This window comes from Dermacentor variabilis, chromosome 4 (genome assembly GCF_050947875.1).
Source record: "Dermacentor variabilis isolate Ectoservices chromosome 4, ASM5094787v1, whole genome shotgun sequence".
Lineage (NCBI taxonomy): Eukaryota > Metazoa > Arthropoda > Arachnida > Ixodida > Ixodidae > Dermacentor > Dermacentor variabilis.
Window position 1 is genome coordinate 170331077 of NC_134571.1, and position 14622 is coordinate 170345698.

At 48.5% G+C, this 14622-nt stretch overlaps 1 long non-coding RNA gene across 1 annotated transcript; it reads right to left on the bottom strand.

Annotated features, from left to right (window-relative positions):
* Positions 1-300: 300 nt before the first annotated feature.
* Positions 301-14620, bottom strand: LOC142578065 (uncharacterized). The gene is made up of 2 exons (XR_012827151.1): positions 14409-14620; positions 301-592 (listed from the first exon to the last, which is right to left on the bottom strand). It is a non-coding gene; the product is annotated as an uncharacterized LOC142578065 (long non-coding RNA).
* Positions 14621-14622: the final 2 nt, after the last annotated feature.

A 14622-nucleotide genomic window follows, 5' to 3' on the forward strand; every position in this document is an offset into this window, starting at 1 on the left:
TCCAGACAAAGAAGCATCACTGACGCTTGCAAACAGGAACACTACCGGCCAGCAGCGACAGCGCCTCGTTACCCCGCACAAACTAACTTTGTGGACATGCGGCCTCACCATGGCCAGTCTCGTGTACGCATCGGTTGACTTCGGACACCTCTATGGATCCTGCTACGGCTGCGCATATCTTGCAGCTACTTGCGTGCATCCTCTTGGACCTTTACCTCTACAGCGCTGGAAGCGTACTACAATGCGTGGTTAAGAGTTATAGAGGACCGGCTGCGTGCATAAATACCCAAGTCGTACTGGTTCCCAAGAGACGAGCGCATTTTATCTTTATCATTGCCACCACGACCAACGTGGCATTAGCTGCGAATGCGGCGGCACCAGGGCAGCTCAGTGGCGCTCCGCCTTGGTTGTGGGCTCGTGCGCGGCCGACGGTTGCGCCGGCTGCGGGGTGACGCTTTGCGCCGACTTGCTTGACTCCTGGCTGGAGCGGCGGTGCTTATTGCGCTTGCGCTTGCTGGTCGACGTATCGCTCGCGTCCTTGCTGACGTCACCCTTCGCTGGTGACCGGTGACTTTTGGACGTAACTTCAGCTCTGCAAGACACACCCATTGCGGAGACGCTCAATTGGCAAGGAGGGGAGACAAAAAGCAAGGCGAGTCGAGGCAGGGAGGTCGACAATGACGAGCGCGCACAGCGGAATAGGCACACGAGGACTACTTAACCGATCACTCAGACAGTTGCACTTGATCTGCACATTTGTACGAATATTTCACGCCATCGACGGGTGTACATATTGGTATCAGGAAATGATACGGAGTCTTGTTTCAGGAAATCGAAGGCGGAAGATAGACGCGGAGAAAGAGACGTACCACTGGACATCTTTGTTCGCGTCTATTTTGGCGCCTTTCATTGTCAGAAATATGACACCTGCAGCGACTAGCTGAAACCAAGATTCTACGGAGTTTAGCTAGTTTAAAGTTGTCACCAGAAAGAGGCCTCATTAAAAATGTCGTCCTGAGAGTAAGGGCACAACAAGTGTTCCAAAGTTTCTTCGATCCACAAGCATCGCACGTTGGCTCCTAGGAGAAAGTGGAGACTGTATGCAAGAGCATGAATAACTCCACAAGAATAGTTATCGATTACAAGAGAAACACGAAAGCTCAGGTGCACACAAACTGAATACTCATGAAATGATGGCGCAAACACACAGGGATGAGAAAGAAAAACACGAACGAGCGCCGCTCATTTTTTTTTTTCTTTCTCGTCAACGTGTGGTCGCGCCATTCTTTCTTGATTATGGAATACCAACACGTCCAGCATTCAGTACTTCTAAGGCACACTGAAGCAAGTCGTACGTCAAAGACAACCAAGCTATACTCAAGTGAGGCGCAAAGGAAAGTTGTGCAAAAGAACCATACGAGATATTGGCGGAAATCAAAAGAAATGAGAACGGGCTCATACTTTTTCAACCGCTTCTCAACTCCGGTGCAACTCCTCAGTCACCCCAAGCTTTTCTTTCCATACTTCGACGTACTACTGCCCCATAGGTGAGGTGCTCGCGAACAGGGTTTAAAATGCCACAGATACAGGTCCTCGCTTCCCCGATGTTCCACTGTTCTAAGGTCGAGCCGTGTCCACTATATCGAGCGAACAAACTGTGTGTGGGCAGAAAGCTCACAATGAAGGGCAATACAAAACCTGCAAGGTAAGCAGGTTGTCTGCGGCAACTGTCGCGTCCGCGATCGCAGCAAACTACAGTCCATTACGTCGCCTACCAAGGGAGGGACCGCTTACTTAGTGCAATCACCGCGCTTAAAATGACACTTGAAGGGAAACACTAAATCAAGTTTAGTCCCGATAAGCTATTTCAAAACTATATTTTCGTTATTTCGCGGAAATATGTTGATCATTCGGAGAGAAAGTTAAGGTTGAAGTACCGCTCCATTTTTTTTTCGTGTGGATAACCCAGCGCCGATGTGTCAGTGTGACGTCACAGATATTAAAGTTTATTTTTTATATCTGGCCGTCATGGCTCAGTAAAGGCTCCCAAAACTTGCCAATTGTAGTTTTTGCCTCATTTATAATACAATGAACTCCACTTTTGGCGATAGCAAATTAAGCCCGAGAAGGAACCGCCCACCTGTGAAGTCACGGCGCGAGCTTGTGCGTAAACTTCAAGGCGGCGTCGCCACCAGCCTTTCATCCTCGCGCTTTTTTCGGCTTACTGATCCTTTATTCGTGGTGAGGTTAGAGTAACCTTTCGGTTACGAAGTGTCTAAGACTACGTCGGGCCTTCGCGCTACCTTCCCATTACAGTCGTTAGAAAACATGCAAAGCTCCTTCTCACACAGGCTGACTTTCCCGTCATAAAATATGCTATGTGAAATCCTGCGCACGCAAGCGGGACAATCTATGTGTCCTAGCACCTTTCGACAGCAATCAGTACTATAGTGCGGTGCAAGGTTAAAACGAGAAAAAGTCATAAAGAAGTGGCTCTAGGTGTTAAATACGGTAAAGCATAAAACGCTGGAGCAATGCACGTAAACTGCACAATAACCGGTCTCTCAAAACGCCAAATTACCAACAGTATTGCGGCAAAGGCCCAACCAATTTTGAGCCTGTGGCTAATAAACAAAACTCGCAGTTTCGTCCGAAAGGCGAAGCACTGATTGCGACAGCAAATTGGACAGCTATGCAAAGTAAGGTTGGTAGTTTTATAAGCTGCATAGATTGCTGTAAACATTCCCTTAATAATTGTGCACATTGTGACGCGTGCATAGGCAAAAACGAACATATCTCTCTCGATGACCACAGACACTCGCTGTCCGAATGCTGGCGTGACGAATAGCGCGGCAGCAGCGGCGTGCGCGTGCGAATTCACCTTCGTACTTCATCTCTCTTCACTGTCAACTAAACACGCGAGAACACAGTGTACACAAATCCATCGCCTATCTCGGATCGCCTAGTCTTCGAACGCACCACAGACCAACTCTAAGGTAGGGCGCGGGCGATCACGCCCAGCCCCCCCCCCCTTTCTAGCACGCGCACATCTCCCAGCTCCTACCCCCTCCTTGCACTCATGAGAAGACGGGGCGAACCCTCCCTGCTTCTTCCCTATAGCGCGCGCCAGAAGCCGCCGCCGCATCGAGCCACTAGCCTTCGCGGCTGACCTTTTCAAGCTTTCTCTCGCATCTACAGCAAAGCGTGTCGCCGCAATCTACCCGAAGTTGGAATTTATACGGATTACGGCGACGCCGAGGCCACCGACGGAAATTTGCCTTGAGCGTCCTTATTTTTGCTATGGCAACACAATTCTAAAAACGGTTCGGCAAGTTGCAGCGGTAGCGTCGCTGGCTCCCATGTTGTGAACCGGGGTTCGAGTCCCTGTGGCGCCTACTTTGTTGTTTCGTGAATATTAAATAAAGGTCCCTTATTTTGAGGAGTTTCTCTAGCATGGCGAAAGTCTTTTTGTCACTTAGATCTCTTATTTGCAAATGACAGCGATCAGCACGTCCTCACTGCCGCTCGTAAGCCGAACTATTGCACCGCCTGGTCACGCGTATTAGTGCGTTTACTGCTCCGTTTCTGCACCACGTTATGCTGGTGTTCTAACGCGACACCGTGAAGGAGCTCGTGTGGAAGAAAAGCCGGTGTCGTCGGCGTCAGCAGCGTTTGCCGTGAGCGATAAATGCCGGAAGGCACTTCTAAATAAAAAAAAACATCTTGCAAGATGGGCTGGTGGGAATCGAACCAAGGTCTCCGTACTGTTAGACGGACACGCTACCACTCAGCCACGAGTTCGGTCGTTGAAAGCGGTACAAAATCGCCTCTAGTGAATGCGGTGTTGCCTTGGAAACTTGCCGCAGAAAGTTATACTGTGGTGCATATCGGTAATTATGACCATGTAAATTACAGACGTCGCAGTATCACGAGTAGCGAAGTACGTGTCCGCTACATTTCTTCTGCGCTCTGCGCACACGCAGGGCCATGTTGCGGTAAACACAGAAGACCCCCTCCTCGCATCGTACGGCGCTGCCCCGACACGTGGCGCGCCACTCGCCCCATGATCGCGTGCGCCTTTATGGCGCGTCGCGGCCCGGCTCTCCGAGCCGATCGCGACGTTTGGCTCGCATATATCGTTTGAGTAGGCGGTGCAAACGGAGTGCGATAACGCTATCGCGTTCCACTCTTGAAGGCGAAGCTAGTTAGTTGGTTAGTTAAATGGGGTTTAATGGCGCAAAAGCAGCTAAGGCTATGCTAGGCCAAACACGAGGTGTTTTAAAATCCAGTTTATAAAGGAAAAAGCTGTGTTAGTAATCTATATTTTATGTAAAAATCCAGTGTCGTCTAGAAATTTACGGACGTCACATAATGGGACTAGCGGATCATCACCTAAAATTAAAGCAGGGTGTAGAGGTATGTGTAGTTGATATAATTTGTGCAAAAGTGTTCGTCTGTGTGTTTCAGTCTGCGTACATATGAGTAATATTTGCATAACTGTTAGTGGCTGTTGACATTTCTCGCATGTTGGTGTGTCTTCTTTCGTAAGTAAGTAATTGCGTGTGAGATGTGTGTGCCCAATGCGTAGTCGGCATAAAACTACTTCGATGAACCGCTCCTGATGATGGCATGACTTCCACTCGCCAACTATGGGTTTTGTGAGATGTAGCTTGTAGTCGGCACAACGGTCCCATTCGCGCTGCCATTTTACCGTGAAGGCTTTTCTAATTGCGCGGATGCTATCATTATATGGGAGTGTTGTGTTTGTAATTTATTTGTGCGCTGCCATCAATGCATATCTATCAGCTGCTTCGTTACCCGGTATGCCAACATGGCTTGGGACCCAGCAGAAACGAATTAACCTCCCGTATTCGTTAAAAGCCACCATGCTTAAAATGTCTCCAATCAGGGATTCACACTCAGATTTCAGATGTATAGCCTTCAGTGTGCTTAAAGAATCTGTGTATATGAATGCATTTTTATGTTTATCAGCGATAATCTAACAACAACCCATATAGCGATAACTTCGGCCGTGAAAACAGAGGCATGTTGTAGCAATCGAATACTTTTTTTCCCAATTTTCCGTTACGACCCCCACACCCACGAGTTCTTTCGTTTTAGAGCCATCAGTGTAATATTGCCTGTTATTTTGATATTTGTACTGAAGAGCACGGAATTCTTGTATAATGTGTTCGCGTGGGGTGTCTTTCTTCTTTAAATGTGTTAGGGCCAAACAATGAAATCTTCCTTACTGAGCCTTCATTGCGGTGAGGCTACCTTATGTCACTCTGAAAGCTTCCTTACTGAGGGGCCCTCGGTGAAGGCTTCCTTGGTGCTTCCTCAGCATAAGGTTGCTCCAAAGCTACCTTCATGCGTCCTTACGCCGCTCATTGCCCTGAACGAGCGCTTCACCTGACTGCTTAAAGGGGCACTAAAGCGAAACAACAAATCAGTTTATACTAATAAAGCGTTGTTTGAGAACACTGCAGGCAGTCATTTCCAAACAATAGTTTGATTATTAGATGAGAAAATGAAGGTCCAAGTATCAGTATTTGAATTTCGCGCCGAAACGCCAGCGCCGGTACGTCAACGTGACGTCAGGGATTCCAAAGTATGTTGTCGCATTTGGGCCGCGTTGGCTGAATAAAGGTTCCTGAAACTTGCCATGTTTAATATTTGGTTCCTTTAGAACACAATGTAGCCAATCTGTACCCCTATATAGTTAGTAGGCCCTAGAAGATGCCATCAAAATCGAAGACGTCACAACCCCCAGTTGCGGGAACTTAAGTAGGCGTCGCCACCCGTATTTCGTTCTTGCGCTTTCTCTGGCTTACCAAACGTCTTATCGTTGTAAGAGTGGTGTTTTTGGCGTTGTAGAACGGTAATTTACTGATGCAGAAGAAATCATTTTTCACTTTAGTGTCCCTTTAACCACGTGACGTTTGCTTGCGCATGCGCGCTGTCGCCCACCTGCGGAGAAGCGCGAGCACAGTACGTCTTACCAGGCATATTCGTTTCAGTCACGCGTGCGGCATGGAAGCGTTGCTAGGCGTTGCTAGGCGTTGCGCGACGCCGGCGTGCCAGCGTTGCTGGAGCACATCAAGTTTTGCACTGTAATGCGCTACTTTTTAAAGTTTAGTAAACAAAACTAGAAGAAAGCGTCCACGCTTCTCTATATTAGCTCTTCAATTTAAAGATTTTGCGACGATACAACATTTTTTATTGAATAATGGTGTTCGCGTAAAGCTCTTAAGAGATAATCTCGAACCCAGGCATGCGGCAACCACTCCTTACTTGAGGACAAGTGAAGGGAGCTTTCAGAGTACGCTTACTTACTCCATCGGTCCTTCGCTCTAAGGTGGCCGCACGTAAGGTTAGGAAGCGCTCGAAGGAAAGGAACGTCTCATTGTTTGGGCCTTAATGTCCAGTCACACAACGGTTCAAAGTCGTACCACGGGGGCAAACGCTTTGGCTTTCTGGCAACCCGGAGCACTTCGCGAGGAATGTCGTAATCCCGGACATACTCCTCATATCGCAGGACAAGCGGCTTAATCATGTTCGGTTTATTTGTATAGTGTAGGCGTGAGTTGCATTTTGTGAGGATGTTGTAGCTATGTGTTGCGGTGATGACTGAATCCTGAGTATGTAAGAGACTGTGAGTAATGCTCTGCGCTGCTGTAATGAGGGTCCATTACACTCAACGTATAAACTTTGAATAGGCGACGTTCTGAAGGCACCACTGGCCAGTCGCAGTCCAAGGTTATGTACTGGATCAAGTCGTTGGATGTAGGACTGTCTGGCTGAGCCGTAAACAATGGCGCCGTAGTCTAAAAGGCTACGCACAGGAGACCGGTAAATACGTAAAAGAAACGTTCGGTCGGAACCCCAGTGCTTATGAGATAACACTTTGAGGATATTCAACGCTTCATCTGCCTTAACCTTTAGTGATTTAATGTGGGCAAGGAAGTTCAGTTTTTTGTCAAAGATTACTCCCAAGAATTTATATTCTTGTTTTACCTGCAGCGCAAAATCATTCAATTTTAAATCCGGGTCTAAGTACAACCCTCGTTTTTGCGAAAATAGCACTGTAGAAGTTTCCTGAGTAGAGAAGCGGAAGCAATTTTTCTCAGCCCACCCCATTAGTTTATTTATTGTTATCTGGAGCTGCCTTTCACATGTTGGTAAGTTTGAGGCTCGGCACGCTATTTGCAGGTCATCGACGTATATGGAGTGCATAACAGAGGTGGGAATGACTTTGTTGATAGAGTTCAATTTTACAATAAAGAGTGTTGTGCTAAGTACGCAACCCTGTGGCACGCCGTTTTCCTGGAAAAACGTGCGCGAGAGCGCAGTGCCTAAACGGATTTGGAATGTTCTGTTGGACAAAAAATCTGCGATACAGTTTAGCATTTTGCCAAGGATTCCTAACGCGGCGAAGTCACGTAAGATTCCAAACCTCCACGTGGTGTCATAGGCTTTTTCTAAATTGAAGAACACTGCCAGGCAGTGCTGTTTGTGTACGCATGCCTCACGTATTTCGTGTTCAAGTCGGACGAGGTGGTCTGTCGTTGAACACCCTTTTTTATAGCCGCACTGAAGAGAATCAATGGAGTTCCGTATATGAAGCGTGAAAGTTAATCTGGCATTTACGATACCTTCATATGTTTTCGCCAAACAACTTGTCAGGGCAATGGGTCGAAAGCTGCTTGGGGATGTGGGGGATTTACCTGGTTTTAGAAAAGGCACAACTATTGCGTTTTTCTAACTTTTTGGCGTGCTTCCGGATTCAAATATTTTGTTAAAAAATTTAAGGAGAACATCTACGGATGCTGGGGACAGGTGTGCAAGCATGGAATAATGGATCCGGTCAGGACCTACTGCAGTTTTCTTGCCAGTACAGAGAACCCTGTTAAGCTCTTGTAACGTAAATGGAGCGTTTTATTCGTCCCTTGACATACAAGTGGTTGGTAGTTTCTCTTTTTCTGCCGACAGTTTGTATTTTAAGAACATGTTCCTATATTTAGCCGAGCTCGAGACGTTAAAGAAATGTTCCCCAAGTATATTCGCTTGTTCTTGTAGTGTTGTCTGAGTGCCTGAAGGTGTGAGTATGAGTATCGTGTACGGTGAGTAGTCCCCCTTAAACTTCTGACCTGGTCTCACATCCTTTTGGATGTGACGGTGTTATTAATTGTAGATACATAAATCTGCCAAGACAATTTTTCCGCCTGTCTCCAAATAAATCGGGCTTTCGCTTTGGCTTGTTTGAAATTGCGAAAAATGTTTTGAGTTGGGTATCTGCGTAAAATTCCCCAGGCCTTGGTCTGCTGCTTTTTTGCTACGGTGCATTCACGTGTCCACCAAGGATTCAGGTTTTTCCGAACCACGCCAGAAGATTGCGGAATGGCCTTTTAAGCTGCAGAAATTATGCAATTGGTAAACTTTTCATTAATTTCCTCAATGCTTAGGTCTGTTAAAATAAGTTCCTCCACCCTGGCACTTTCCGTAAAAACAGCCCAGACGGCCATTTGTAACTTCCAGTGGCGTGGTTTGTGGGATATAATGGGTAGTGTTGATGTAAGGTGGATTAAAGTAGGTAAATGATCACTGCCATATGGATTCTCCAGTAAGTCCCATTTAAAATCGCTGAAGATATCTGGAGAGCAAAATGCTAAATCAATACAGCTAAAATAACGTGAGCTCGGTGAAAAATGAGTTGGCTCACCTGAATTTAAAAGACAGATATTATTCAAAATAAGATCTTCGATAAGTTGTTCTCTTGGTCATTCTTATCGCTACCCCAAAGAGTGCAGTGAGCATTAAGATCTCCAACTATACAAAAGGCTCCGGCAGCTGGACAATTAAATCTTCCAAATCTCGAGTTGTGAAATGGGTATGGGGAGGGATGTATAACGAGCAGATGGTGACAGTCTTAAAAGTTAAAACGGTGACAGCTACTGCCTCAAACGCAGCATTTAGTGAAACGTTCCGTGTAGGGATGCCGCCTTGAACGACAATAGCGACACCTCCTGATAGACGACTGGAGGGCTCGCGGTCGTTTATGATTGTAAAGCCTTTAAGAAAATGTGTATGCTTTGGTCCTAGGTTCGTTTCTTGAAGGCAGAATGTCACTGGTGATAACTTATTTATAATGTCTTTGATGTCACCTAGATTGTGAATTAGGCCTCTGCAATTCCAATGAATGATGAAAGCCATGTTATTGGGATTGGAAAAAAAGTTACTTGTGTGTGTGAGCTTACGAGTTGTAGGTGACATGTATTTAAAAGCTGATTACTCTTATGGAAGGCGGTAACCCCCCCGTTCAGGTTACCTTTCCTTTCCTCAGCGAAGGTATAATATGCTTATCCTTCTGTAAGCGCTCCAAGGAACGCGGGTCTTTTGGCGTCAATGACGCAGGGGTTTTCGGATCGACCTCCATCGCCTTTTCCGAGGCGCTGGACAATCGACAGCCAGGCGCTGAGACCCGCGTCTCGGGCCGTGGAGTACGGTTCAACTTCGGGCCCTGCGGCACTCTGGTCTGCTGGGCCCTCTTTGTTGCTGATGGAGAAGCACTGGCTGCAGCCACCAAGGGGGCGGTTGGGGTTTCTACAGGGGTACCGGACGTGGACCCTGTAGATTCCTGAGGCCGGTGTGACGCTGCCCCCTGCCGCGTCACACTGGCATAGCTTTTTTGAGGTAAGTGCCCTAGCCTTTTCCTCGCTTCGTAGAATGAAATCTTTTCCTTTACTGTGATTGCAATTATTTCTTTTTCTCTTTTCCAGCAAGGGCAGCTCCTCGAGTAAGCAGGATGATCGCCCTTGCAATTGACACATTGTGCAGGAGCAATGCAGTTGTCAGATGGATGGTCGTTGGCACTACACTTCGCGCATGTTTCCTTTCCTCTGCATGATTGAGATGCATGCCCGAACCTCTGGCACTTGAAACACCGCCTTGGGTTGGGTATGTACGGTCTGACGTTGATTTTCAGATATCCTGCGTCCAGTGAACTAGGGACAGTGCTACTACCAAATGGCAAGATCACATGTTTAGTCGGGATGTGTTGGTCATTTCGTCGTAGTGTTATTCTCTGAACATTAATTACGTTTTGCTCCTGAAATCCTTCGAGTAGCTCTTCGTCGCTGAGGTTCAAGAAGTCTTCTTCAGATATAACTTCCCTGCTAGTGTTGAGTGAGCGGTGTGGAGAGATTGTTACTTTGATGTCACCGATATTGGTGAGTTCGGCGAGCTTTTCTAGTTGACTTTTCTTGGTCAGTTCAAGGAGGAGGTCTCCGCTAGCCATCCTTGAGGCCTTGTAACCCGATCCAATTGTGTTTGCTAGGCATTTCGATACTGTGAATGGTGACAGTTCTCTAACGGTGGTGTTGCCTTCACTGTGAAAAACATGGTATTTCGGAAATGTCTCTTCGCTTGGTTTTAAAAAGAACTGGAAAGTTGATTCGGTGCGACCTCTTTTCAGAGGCCGATCTGAAAGTCGCGGGAACGCTTCTGCCATTGGATGGTTTCAAAATTCGGCGGCAGTGGTAGCCACCCACCACGGAGCCCAACAAGGGGACGCTACAGATTCCAAGAAACCTGCAGACGCCAACTATACAGCGCCACTATAACCTATTGTATATACCCAGGGTTGAATATATCACACACGGTTAGCCCTTGCCGCCAGGAAATACGGAAGTAATATGAAGTGAAGAGAAGACAGGAAAGATGGGAAAGTGGGAGAGAAAGCAGAAGATTGGAGAAGAGGACAGGAAAAGGCGACTGGCGATTTCCTCCAGGTGGGTCAGTCTGGAGGTGCCGTCTATGTGAAGCAGAGGCCAAAGAGGTGTGTTGCCTCCGCCGGGGGGCCTTAAAGGTACAGACACCCAGAATCGGCTCAACCTCCAGGATCCCCCTTTCCCCAGACACGGTTAAGCCGCGCACGGCTACACGCGGGAGGATCCAAACCTCGTGTGCTCGGGTACGTGGTGTCGCGACACACCAAAGGCGTGCTTACGCATACGCCCCTGCGGGGAAGGCGAAGCTTAAGCATACTCCAATTTCTTTGAATGTGCTCTGTAGCGCACGTAATAACGGCGCAATAAGATAAGTTAATCGCGTGACCTGACGGTGAGTGTGACTGTCCGGCACTGGTGAGGACGCATTGCTTCCTGTCACCTTGTCTTGCAAGATGCAAGTGGCGAGAAAGGCTTTCGCCAGGTCAAGCTATACTGGAGTAAAAAGAAACGGAAGAAAAAGAATATTTGTGAATTGATATCCGACCAAGCTACCCAGCGCAGTTTACTGCAACGCTATAACAGAACAGCCAGCCGTGCGAGGAAAAAAAGAGAACCAGGAAGCTCGCCCCACTCACCTTCGCGCATATCGTTTTGGTGGAAATGCCATCGTATAAGCTGCAGTTACCGCTTCGCGGCCACTGCAGGTTATGCTACTGCTGTGTTGTGTTGCTACTGTGTTCTTCAACGTCACCACCACGTGACATTATGCAGCGGCGACAGAAACAGACGTCAGTATACACTATACGGCGTCGTGCTCAGGCCATAGGCAGGGCGCAGCGGTTCCTGCCCAAAGCGAGCCACGCACAGTTAGGACTCCTGAAGAGCAGCGCGAACAGGATGAACGACGAAAGGAACAACAACGTCAATGTGCACGACGGCTTCGCGCTCAGGCTCGGCAGCACCCAGTAATAGGCTCCGTCTAATTGGTCTATAGGATCAAGTGACACCACACAGCTTCGCTGGCCAACCACCTTCGCTACATGAATTGGAGCCCATTTTGTTTAAAACCGAATTATGTTACACCGTATTGAACACAGTCATTGCATGTTTCGGTATAAAAGCGAGCCCTCAGCCACGTTTGCACTGAGTACCATCGAAGCGAGCTAGTGAATCTATATTCTTCTGCACGACTGCGCAGAACCCCATCTATAGAGCAGAATAAGTAGACGAAACAGCATAAAAGTGTGTTGAAACCGACGCAGTCGAAATTACTTCGAAACGTACGAGTAACTATGACGCCTCTAACGATTTGCTTGAAGCACATGTTTACATAATATTGCGTCGGAGCACACCGGCCGAATGGAATGCGTTTCTCTCTCTCTGCGAAAGCGCACATCTCCGTTCTGGAATCAGATGCGGCCCTAAAAGAGTAAGCGAACAACTGGCGCCGGCACAAAAATTTACAATGCCGCCTTTTCTTTTTCTTTTGCGAATGTCTTTTCGAGGAGACTAGTTTGAATGTAATCGAGAAAATCTGGGGCCGAATTCACACAAACCTTTCATATTCTAAGTGATCTCTGCCCTTGGTTGGCGCCCTTCGCTAATGGTACGTCCAGCATCAGGATTGGCCGACTTTTTTTCTTGGGAACAATTCTAGCCCAAGAGGTCTTTGTGAACACGGGCCCTGTTTTACTCGCCCAGACCGCACGTGAAGCATGCAACGGCACTGCCGTTCAGTGCCGAATTTTTTGGCCAAGCGCACGCGAAGTATCGATGCGACGTCATTCGCCAAACTTGGAAACGGGCAACTCCTCCGCGCTGACTGGCGCAAAGTAGCTGTATACATAGTCTAAGAATTCGAATTTCGGTTCTTTTTTTACCCGTCATTGTTACGCAGTGGCTATTGCGGTGGGATTACTATGCCCGAGGGCGCGCGAACGAATACCGGCCGAGGCAGCCGCATTTCGATGGGGGGTGAAATGCAAAAGCCAGTATACGGTGCATTGGACGCACGTTAAAGAAACCCAGAGGGTCAAAATCAATTTGGAGTCTCTTAATACGGCGTGCCTCATAATCAAATCATGGTTTTGGCGTGTAAAATACCAGTGTTTATTTCAATTTCTTCGGACAAAAGAAAGGTGAACGGGAACTTTTCTGGAATGTAGCGCGTTTCTATGTATAATCTCAGTTAAGCGCAAGTGTGTAGGCACCCAAGCGTTTCCTCGCCAAGAAACGCAAACCGACTCAGTGGTACAGCAGCTTTCAGCTTGCGGATTCAGCTTTGCAATATCACGAACTGGACTGCAGTGGTGTTCCCCAGACCCACCCTGACGTACTTGTTTATTAATTTTGCTACATCGCTGATTATGTGATTTATGTCATTAGTACGAATTCGGATACTTTTGAAATCGGGAGATTTTATCTTTAGTTGTTGCGAATAGTGCCCCTGTGCAGCTGTGCCTTTCTTTCCGACGCAGCTCTGATGAGCAGCGGTTTATTTCGGACATTATGTCCAAGATAAACCGATGTACGCCATCAACAACGTGGAGAATTGAGCTGCAACGGTGTCCCTGTAGATATCTGCCGAACAAGGCAACGAGGCGAATTGAGTCCTTGTATACGTGAGCCATATACAAGAACAATATGTCCACTATTCCAGAGCGCTGGGTTGCGGAGGGGCGCCTAGACTGATCGAGATGTTTTCGAATCGTTCGGATATCTGCGCCGGCATCAAGGTTGGTCGTAGTCGATCGTTTGTGTGTCCATACGTCCCGTCAGTGAGCGCACACTTCGATCTTGATACACGGAACCCACTAAGTGCACTCAGCATTCATGGTTCATGTATGCGCAAAAAATTTCGGTGATTACGATACTCCCTTCATTTTGCGATATATTGGCTGGCGCAGGCAATCAGTCTCGTGTACGTTTCAAACGGAGCGAAGTGTGGCACCACTGCCTCACTAATCCGGAGATCGCGAGAGCCAGCTCGTGGTGCCAGCGCGTGGGTGGGATTCACAGCAGCCGCCGCAGACAGACGTTCGCTCATGCAGCGCTTGGTTTCCATACAGACGGCGCGCGCTACTCTGGCGCCATATCGCACATAGCCATCGTCGCCGCACAGGCCGTCTTGCGCGACACTACGCTTTTATGCTCACGCTTTCGTTCCACCAAGGACAACAGTGGCTCTTCATCGCTGGGAAGTCGTGCCTTCAGTGTCAGCGGCGACAACTTCCAAGGTAGCGTGACACCAAGCCTCCCTCGCAGCAGCTCGGCATCGTCCCTTGCAGGAGCAGTGGTCCTCATGCCACATACCGCGGATTGACCTCAGCATATGACGCCGCGGACGAGCGTAGCCCTCCTCGCCCCACACCCTGCCCCCCTCCGAAGTGCAGATGAGGCTGCCCACGAGGCTGAGGCTGCCTGGGCCATCGGCAACTTAGCGCATGCGCAGGCCGTACCCCTCCGGTCCTCCTCCGGTTTCCGCCTCACTCATGGTTCCGCGGCACACTCCTCCTGCGCTACCGCATTTCGTGCATCTCCCACTGCAGTCCGCGTTCGCTTTCATTATTCGCGGGGCTCGTTCGCTCGGCCACAAAGACGCTCGCCGCAGGAACAGGCGTCTAAGAGCTGCGCTCTAAAACAAATGAAAAAAACAAGACTCTTCGCCGGCTCACTTACGAGTGCTGCGATATGCGACTGGGAATCTTCTCTACAGGTGACAGCTTGTATTCCGAGGTGCTATGAGGCGTGATCCCTGCGGCGTCATGAGGTGTAGTCGACGCTGACACACTACCGCCCGGAATCGCAGACGTCTCCGCCGTGATCGGCGTGAGCGCAGGCTCGGGGGCAGCGGGCGGTGGGCCGACAGCGGAAGGCGCCTTCAATTCCGCGC